Genomic DNA, 7,882 nt, shown 5'->3' with positions numbered 1-7,882 from the left:
AATAGACTATGGTAATTAGTACATAGATTCAGCATTTATAATATATAATTTAATTTGAACATAGTTGCCAGTCATTCGATGATGCTGTCAATTACTTTGAATCAAAATTAATTATGCTAATTTCTTATTTAATGTAACATCTTATGTAACATCTCAAAAACATGAATAACCAACACTCCTTGAAACATAAACTATTTGATTTAAAAAAAAAAATCTGACTTTTTATTAGCTTGGTATTATTTATAATTTCACAACTTAGTCCTGCTGTCCTTATATGTTGCCATCAAGAGATAAAAGAACTTACATTTGAGACCAGACAGGATCTGTCTTTCCTTTAGTATTTGTGCAAACCTCCAAGATTTCAGTCCAGTTTTTGCCTTCACTAAATTGCAATATCACATTCATACTTCGACTGTGATTTTGTCCTCTGATGACTATAAAGACAATTAATATTCACCAATAATAAGGCTGTGTAGCCCATCTTGACTAGTTATCTGTAATTTACTGGGTTTCGCAATCTTGACTAATATCACATTTCAAATGACTTACATAAAAACACAAGAACAATATTTTCCAAGCAGGTTCAACATTCATGTAAAATCAGGTTAGAGCCACAGTATGTGCAATATTGTTTAATTAGGATCAAACGTCTATGGCCCAGGGTCTAAATATTGACTTAATATATGCCCCATTTGATGACAGAATGAACGTAAATGAAATGGTCTTTCATAATCAAGTTGGAGAGAAGTTTGTTTTCTATCTTTCCTGAGACTAATCCAAACAAACTATCCACAATATTCCTGGATTCCCGTTCGTAAGCATAAACAGTCGTTATGTTATGAGCTAATGCAGCATTAAAAATGGCAGAAACTTGGAAACAAATGGAAACAGAATTACAGGGAGGCAATATTGTCCTTCTCCGCCCATCTGTTATTGATGACGAGTGGGAAGATGGTGGCCAAATATCACACATAGAAGCATTTTAGTTACTTTGTTGAGTCTAACATCTAGCGATGGAGAAGCTTTGAGTAACCTGAAAAGCTCAGAATGCTACCACAGCAATTTCACAGCTGTAACAATGTACATGTTTTGAGGACTGTAGATAATTAAGTTTATTTTAAAGCAGATATTGAGTCTAGTCAAAACCTGAAGAGTCCCCTTTACTGAGATTGTGTACTTACTGCTGAGACAGGGGAGGTCCAGACAGCAGGATGCTTATGCATTGCGGGGCTCAGAGATGATACGTTCATGCTGCTGTTATTGTTTGGATAAAATACAATTATTTTATGGGAGATGACTGTGTAGTAGGCTCATTCCAGTCTTAGCATTTTATCTTACATACTAATCTCTGTATTTTAAGGCTAGCCTAAAGTTAGATTAAATGCTTTGGTGTTGACAGAACGACTGATTATGTTGATAGATTGACTTTATCGTTCTTGTATAGGAAATCGGGATGCATGTACCAATCAGAATTAAAAAAACACGTTATACAAAAAAATAAATGTATTTGGACATACATTATAAACATTGTGCACAAAGGTTCATGTACAGTACACATCTGTTGGCACAATGATGCTATCGTTTCTTTGTCGAGCCATATGGATGGATAAGATAAGTATTCTCTGCTGTTGACATCTTGTCAATAAAGTGAAAAGAGCACACAAACAAATGAATTCAAGGCTTATAAAAAGAGATGTTCCGATGCCAATCCTTCTTTTGGCAGCCGATGGGCGGAGAACCATAGTGGACAGGAGCATATAGTGCGTTCAAGTGATTTCAGTAAGAAAGAATGACCCTGTTTTGCAATTTCATATTTCTATATAACTCTTTTATTAAGACACGATGCAATAAACCTCGCAAACTTTGGCAAATCTAGCAACTATTTTTTTTCCTCATAAGTACCTATTTTAGCCTATTTACAGCCGGCTATCTTTTAAACTAACTTATAACACCAGACATATCAATGAGCTTTTATGTGCTATTGGAATTATCGTAAAATACGAATTTCCCACTCTGAAGTTCTCAAGTCATTATTAAGACTGGGACACTGGAGATAATTTTGATACCCGAGTTTCCCAGTTGGGAGGAGACGTAAACGTTCAACATGGCGGACGAGAGTATGGTTTCTGTAGTGCATGATTCATTTTTCTAAATATAGCTTTTTGTTAGCACTTGCTGTTTTGGGCATATTCATTTATGTATTATCAGCAACCATTTAATGCATGTTGTAGGCTAAATTTTTAGAAAGTGAAAACAGCTTGTATTTTACTTAAATTTCATTATCGTCAGCAAGCTAACTGAGTAATATGTATTATGGTGTCAAAAAAAAGTCATCATGAAATATCTATAAATAAACCTGGCATCGCCCATGTTTCCTGATCTTTCCAACAATAAACACTTGCACGTGACATACTCCTAATTGCCCCTTCAGAAGTGGGAAGTAGGATAAATCCGATAGCAGCATAAAATGTGAATTGTTCACAATGTGCCTTGAAATATGGAAAGCCAAAAGGGACAATTTAGTGTTTTTTTAAATCACGTTTTAGTGTTAAAAGCATGCAATTTCTGATCTTCGAGCATATCTGAAGCTCAGACAAAAGTTAGTGTGAACTTTTAATTAAAGTTTCAGTAATATTTAAAGATTTCCCATGTAAATTAAATTTCACCACTTGAACTTTTAAACTTTTATTATAAAGGCTAAGCCCCGAATATCCATTGACCCTAGAACCACCCCTGGACAGGAGCACTGTGCTTTTGCAAGTGGTTTATGATCATAACATTGTTGTTTTAGCCTAAACTTTGAGCGCATTTACATGCACGTTCTTATACTGATTATGCTTAATAAGCTGACAACGCGTGCAGTCATGTAAACGCAATAAACCACGTTCCTCTATCGGCGTAAAGGCCATAAACGGCTTATGAATAACCCGACTGACACGGGTAGATTTTTGCCCATTATGCCGATTTTGCGTGCCATGTAAACACCTTACCCGGTGTTCTAACCGGCTCATCCAATGTGCGCACGTTTTGATGTCAAAAGTAGAGTATAACGTAATTATTTCAAATGTCATGTAAACGCAGATTTCTTGCCTTGCCAGATTTTTTAAATAAGCTGATTTTAGAGAGTAATCAGCGTATTGGTGTGCATGTAAATGGGCTCATTGTCCGAGAAATTTTCAAACACATTTTACAATTTTTAAAAAGCAAGAATCTAACCGGATGACATGCTAGCAAACAGTTACCGGCAACACACAGAACACCAACCAACCGCACTTCAACTAGTCAACAGGAAATTCCGCCCACCTGTCCAAATACAGAGGACTTGCTGAAAATAATGTGGATATTCCAAATCTATCTTTCTGGAGTTTTCCCCTGTAACAAAGACCCACTTCTTTTAAACAGTTTCAGAGAGTCCTGTCTTGATGCCTGTCACATTAGGGGAATTATTGTTTTGCTCACTGCAAATCAAAAATTGAGTCACACAGCACACTCTTGAAATCATGTGAAGAAGACTGTTTACAGTCATCCAATCTCTGCCAAAAGACAGATAGAGAGACAGAGATCGTTTTGTTCACGCCATTGTTTACTGTACTGTGTACATCACAGTGTCATAAAGGCTTGTTTCTCTTGTAAAGTGAGCTCTGTCTGTGGAAATACTGCACATGGCACTGCTCACATCACAACTGCTTACAAGTCACCAGCTCTCTGACTAATGATGTGCTTGACATAGAAATTAATCTTTGTGTGTGGCCCTTTTTACTCCTGCTATTAAAGGGATTTCTAACCCAAAATGATAAAAGTTTTGTTACAAAATAAGGGTGAGTAAATGATCAAATGAATAACATTTTCATTTTAACTGTTATTTTGGGAAATTTTGACTTTAATTAAATACTATTGAAAGGTAATACTTAATACTTTGTACTTTAAAGGTCTACTACAGTAATTTAATTTGAAAGGAGAAAAGAGTGACTTTTAATTAAAGATGAAGTGTGTAATTTCTATGCCACTAGCGTCACCTAACAAAATTGCAAAAAGACAACAACCTTGTTTTCAAACAGCTGTCAGATTACACTCTCTAATGTATGTCTTCCATTGGTTGATCAAACAGATAGTCCCTCTCCAAATGCACACCCTTGGTTTAGCCAATGTTAATATGTCAGGCAAGACCGCTCAAAACTGTGGACACAGTGTTTATAGTTTTTGTGAAAATTAACCTACGAATGGCTACTGATATTAAAGGGATAGTTCACCCAAAAATGAGAATTCTCTCATCATGCCATCCCAGATGTTTATGATTTTCTTTCTTCTGCAGAACACAAACAAAATATTTGGAATAATTTCTCAGCTCTCTAGGTCCATACAATGCAAAAGAATGGTAAACAAAACTTCTTAAGTGATCTAATCGGCTTAGGGTGAGAACAGATCACAGTGTTACTCCTTTTTCACTGTATATCTTGACATTGCAGTCTCAAGGTATGATCATAATTTCAAGCTCGATTACACATCCTAGTGCTTGACGCATGCACAGAGCAGTGGAGCACTAGGAAGGGTAATCGAGCTTGAAATCATTATCGCCAAGGAGACTGCTGATGTCAAGATTAATAGTGAAGGAGTTATATTTTAATCTGTTCTAAACCAAAACCAACTGGATCACTTCTGAAGGCATGGATTAAACCACTAGATTAGTATGGATTACTTTTAGGCTGCCTTTATGTGCTTTTTGGAGCTTCAAATTTTCCACTTGCATTGTGAGGACTTACAGAGCTGAAATATTCTTCTAAAAATCTTTTCTGCAGAGAAAAGAAAGTCATACACATCTGGGATGGCATAAGGGTGAGTAAATGATGAGAGAATTAAATTTTGTGGTGAACTATTCCTTTAAGCTGGGATACAAAAAGTATTTTGACTGTAAATTTTTGTTAAATGTATATTTCCAGCTCTAAAATCTGGTTAGATGAGTCAAATTTAAAGCCATTGTAAAACAGCCTTTGATTGTTACAACGCTTGGCAACTAAACACCATACAGCAAAGGAAATGTCTTAATTGGTCGAAGATATGCTTATTGTGTTTATTATAATTAATAAAAGTAAAAATGTATTTAAAATTGTCATATTGCTGTTGCTGTCACATTATAAAAACAAGCACAGTTAAGGCACAGTTTAAAAAAGGCACAGTTAAAAAAATAAAAAATAAAAAAACGTAAAAAAACCGTAAAAAATAATTCACCAAAACAAATACAGTAACCGTGTTTCAGGCATTACGGGATGTTATTTTGGTGCCAAAAAAAAAAAAAAAAGAAGAAGAAATATAATTATTTCTAACAATAGTTTTTCATAAAAGTACATGTATTCTCTTGTAATATAATTATAAATATAATTTTATAATACCATTAATTATAAAATAAAAAATAAAATACATTTACACAACATTCTACAATATATACTGTGTGTGTGTGTGTGTATACACACACACACACACACACACACACACATATTTATACATTCACAATATTTTTTAATTAAAATGTAAATCTTGCATGTAAAATTACATGTATCGTCTTGTTAAATCAAATATAATTTAATTTTTCACCATACATGGTATGGTTAACCAGCTAACCAATTAATTGTTTTTACTGTAGCACTTTTACTTTAAAATTACAAAAAAAAATTACCGTGTGGTTTTCAGGTACTTGGCTTCATGTTATACTGAACAACTCCCATCAATCGTGGTAAAAGGCCCTTTTGGTGTCTTTTGCTATTGTTTGGTTAGAGAGAAAAGGTCTGTACAGTATGTTTCAACTGGACGTTTACTTATTATTCATGAATCAAGAACCTCTACTATCCGGCAAGAAGGAATATACTGTAGATGCCTGAATAGTCTGCCGAGAAACACGTGTACATAGGTAGCCCCAAACGCCTTCAAACAAGCCATTAGACTTGTGAAGGAAACCTTGGAAATCATCGCTTCAGTTCCCCAGAGACTCTGGCGTTTTGAACTGCTGTGTAGGTAGACTTGTGTTTATACTGGATGTGATTCTTGATTAAAATGGCAGAGAGTAAGAAATTGCTTGAGTTTGCAGTGGTTAGCCCACCAAACTAAAATATCCTCATTAGCAAAATAATGTTGCGTTATTTCTTGACTTTTTTTTTTCTTTTAAAAAATTTGATTTAATTTCAACTCCGAGAGTTATTTTTAATGCATGTTGTACTTGTAAGAGTGCCATTCGATATTAAACATCCCCCTCTGCCCACCCAAACCCCCCATCCCACGCTGAGGGCGATTTTATTTTCCTTCCAAGCTGCAACTCCAAAAACAGTCGACGAGACACCACAAGAAAGGCCCTCTAGGTCACTGGAAGATGTAGACTCACCACTGGACGGCAAAAGAAAAATATCTACTTTCATTCAAATTATACCTTACAGACCATACCGAACAATTCACATCGAATATAAACATCCTTTTGGAAATATTACCTCATTTATTGAGTTTCTCGTTCCTTGGATATGCCTTGGACTTTCTAGAAGCAGAAAGTATTTCCCGAGTATCTCTCCTCTTAAATGTATAGTTTAAAACAGCAAAAAAATAAAATAATAATAATTCTGTCATCATTAACTTTCTTGCTTCTGTGGAACATAAAAGAAGATGTTAGGCAGAGTAACGGCCTTTAAGTACGGTAGATCTTTCAAATCATCTTAATATAGTAAATCCCCACCTTCAACGATGCTTAATATTTGAATTTGCAGCTCCCACCAACAGGAATTGCTTGCAAGTGGTGTTTGTTTCCTATAAAAGCTTGTTAATTCAGACGCAGCCACAGTGTAAACTAGCCTGGCGTTTTACAGATGTAGACTGTTAAACTAAATCACTGTACCTGCCTGTTCATTTTGTACTGCAATGGGCAGGATATCAAGACAAATCTGAACATGTATATGCTATATGATCTCTGTTATTACAAATTTATTTTTAACATTTTGCAAACATTCTGCAAGCCAAATTGGTCCTTCATTATGTGTGGTGTATATTTGCAGATTTTTTATATTACCTCTAAAATTAACTGCCTTGAATAAATATTCAACATCTAAATTAAATGAATATTTAAGTATTAATTCATACACATTCAGCGCAAAATAGAACAAATGGTAATGTTTATTCTTTAATATTTGATTTTAATTATTTACTAGAAAATATTAGCTATGTGAGAGTGATATGCTTTTTAAAACAGATATCAAGGTATCTTAACAGACTCTAAAAGTGGAAAAAGCAAACCATAAGACAAAAAAATGAAGAAAAAAAAAATTATTATACTAGTTTGGTTAGGGAGTGAATGTATAGCCATTTGAATGCATTCAGTTATAAGAGACAAAGCTCATATTTAATTTTGTATCATACATTTGTAATGTGGTTGTGAAGAGACTGTAAAAACAAAATATTTCCACAGAAATTGGTAATTAGCTTTGAGCCCCTGGGCACGACAGGCTTATGTTTACTGCCATTATAATTAACATAACGGCAAAAGAAGCCATACATTTTGAGCAGATGAGCAATTTATCATGCTATAAAGCTAGTTGTACAATAGGCTGTTACTGTAAAAGCTACGCTGTTTTGAAAACAATTTGTAGCATCGCTATTCTAAGAGGTAGAATTTGCAAAGAAAGCATTCCATACATTCCAAATGTTCGATACATTCGTAACAACAGCTTACTTTATCTGTTTAAACAAATACCTACAAGCACAATCACAAAGCAGCCCAGAGCAACTGCCAAGGAAAAGATTGCATGCATGGTGTGTGAAACCAGTGAGTCATTAAGTGTGATAGCAGTTTGTCACATGTTTGGGAGACAACATTTCTTCGCACACCCCGGCTGACAGGTACAGCATAATA

The sequence above is a fragment of the Myxocyprinus asiaticus genome, chromosome 19 (genome assembly GCF_019703515.2).
Source record: "Myxocyprinus asiaticus isolate MX2 ecotype Aquarium Trade chromosome 19, UBuf_Myxa_2, whole genome shotgun sequence".
Taxonomy (NCBI): Eukaryota; Metazoa; Chordata; class Actinopteri; order Cypriniformes; family Catostomidae; genus Myxocyprinus; species Myxocyprinus asiaticus.
Note: the sequence above shows the minus strand (reverse complement) of the source record.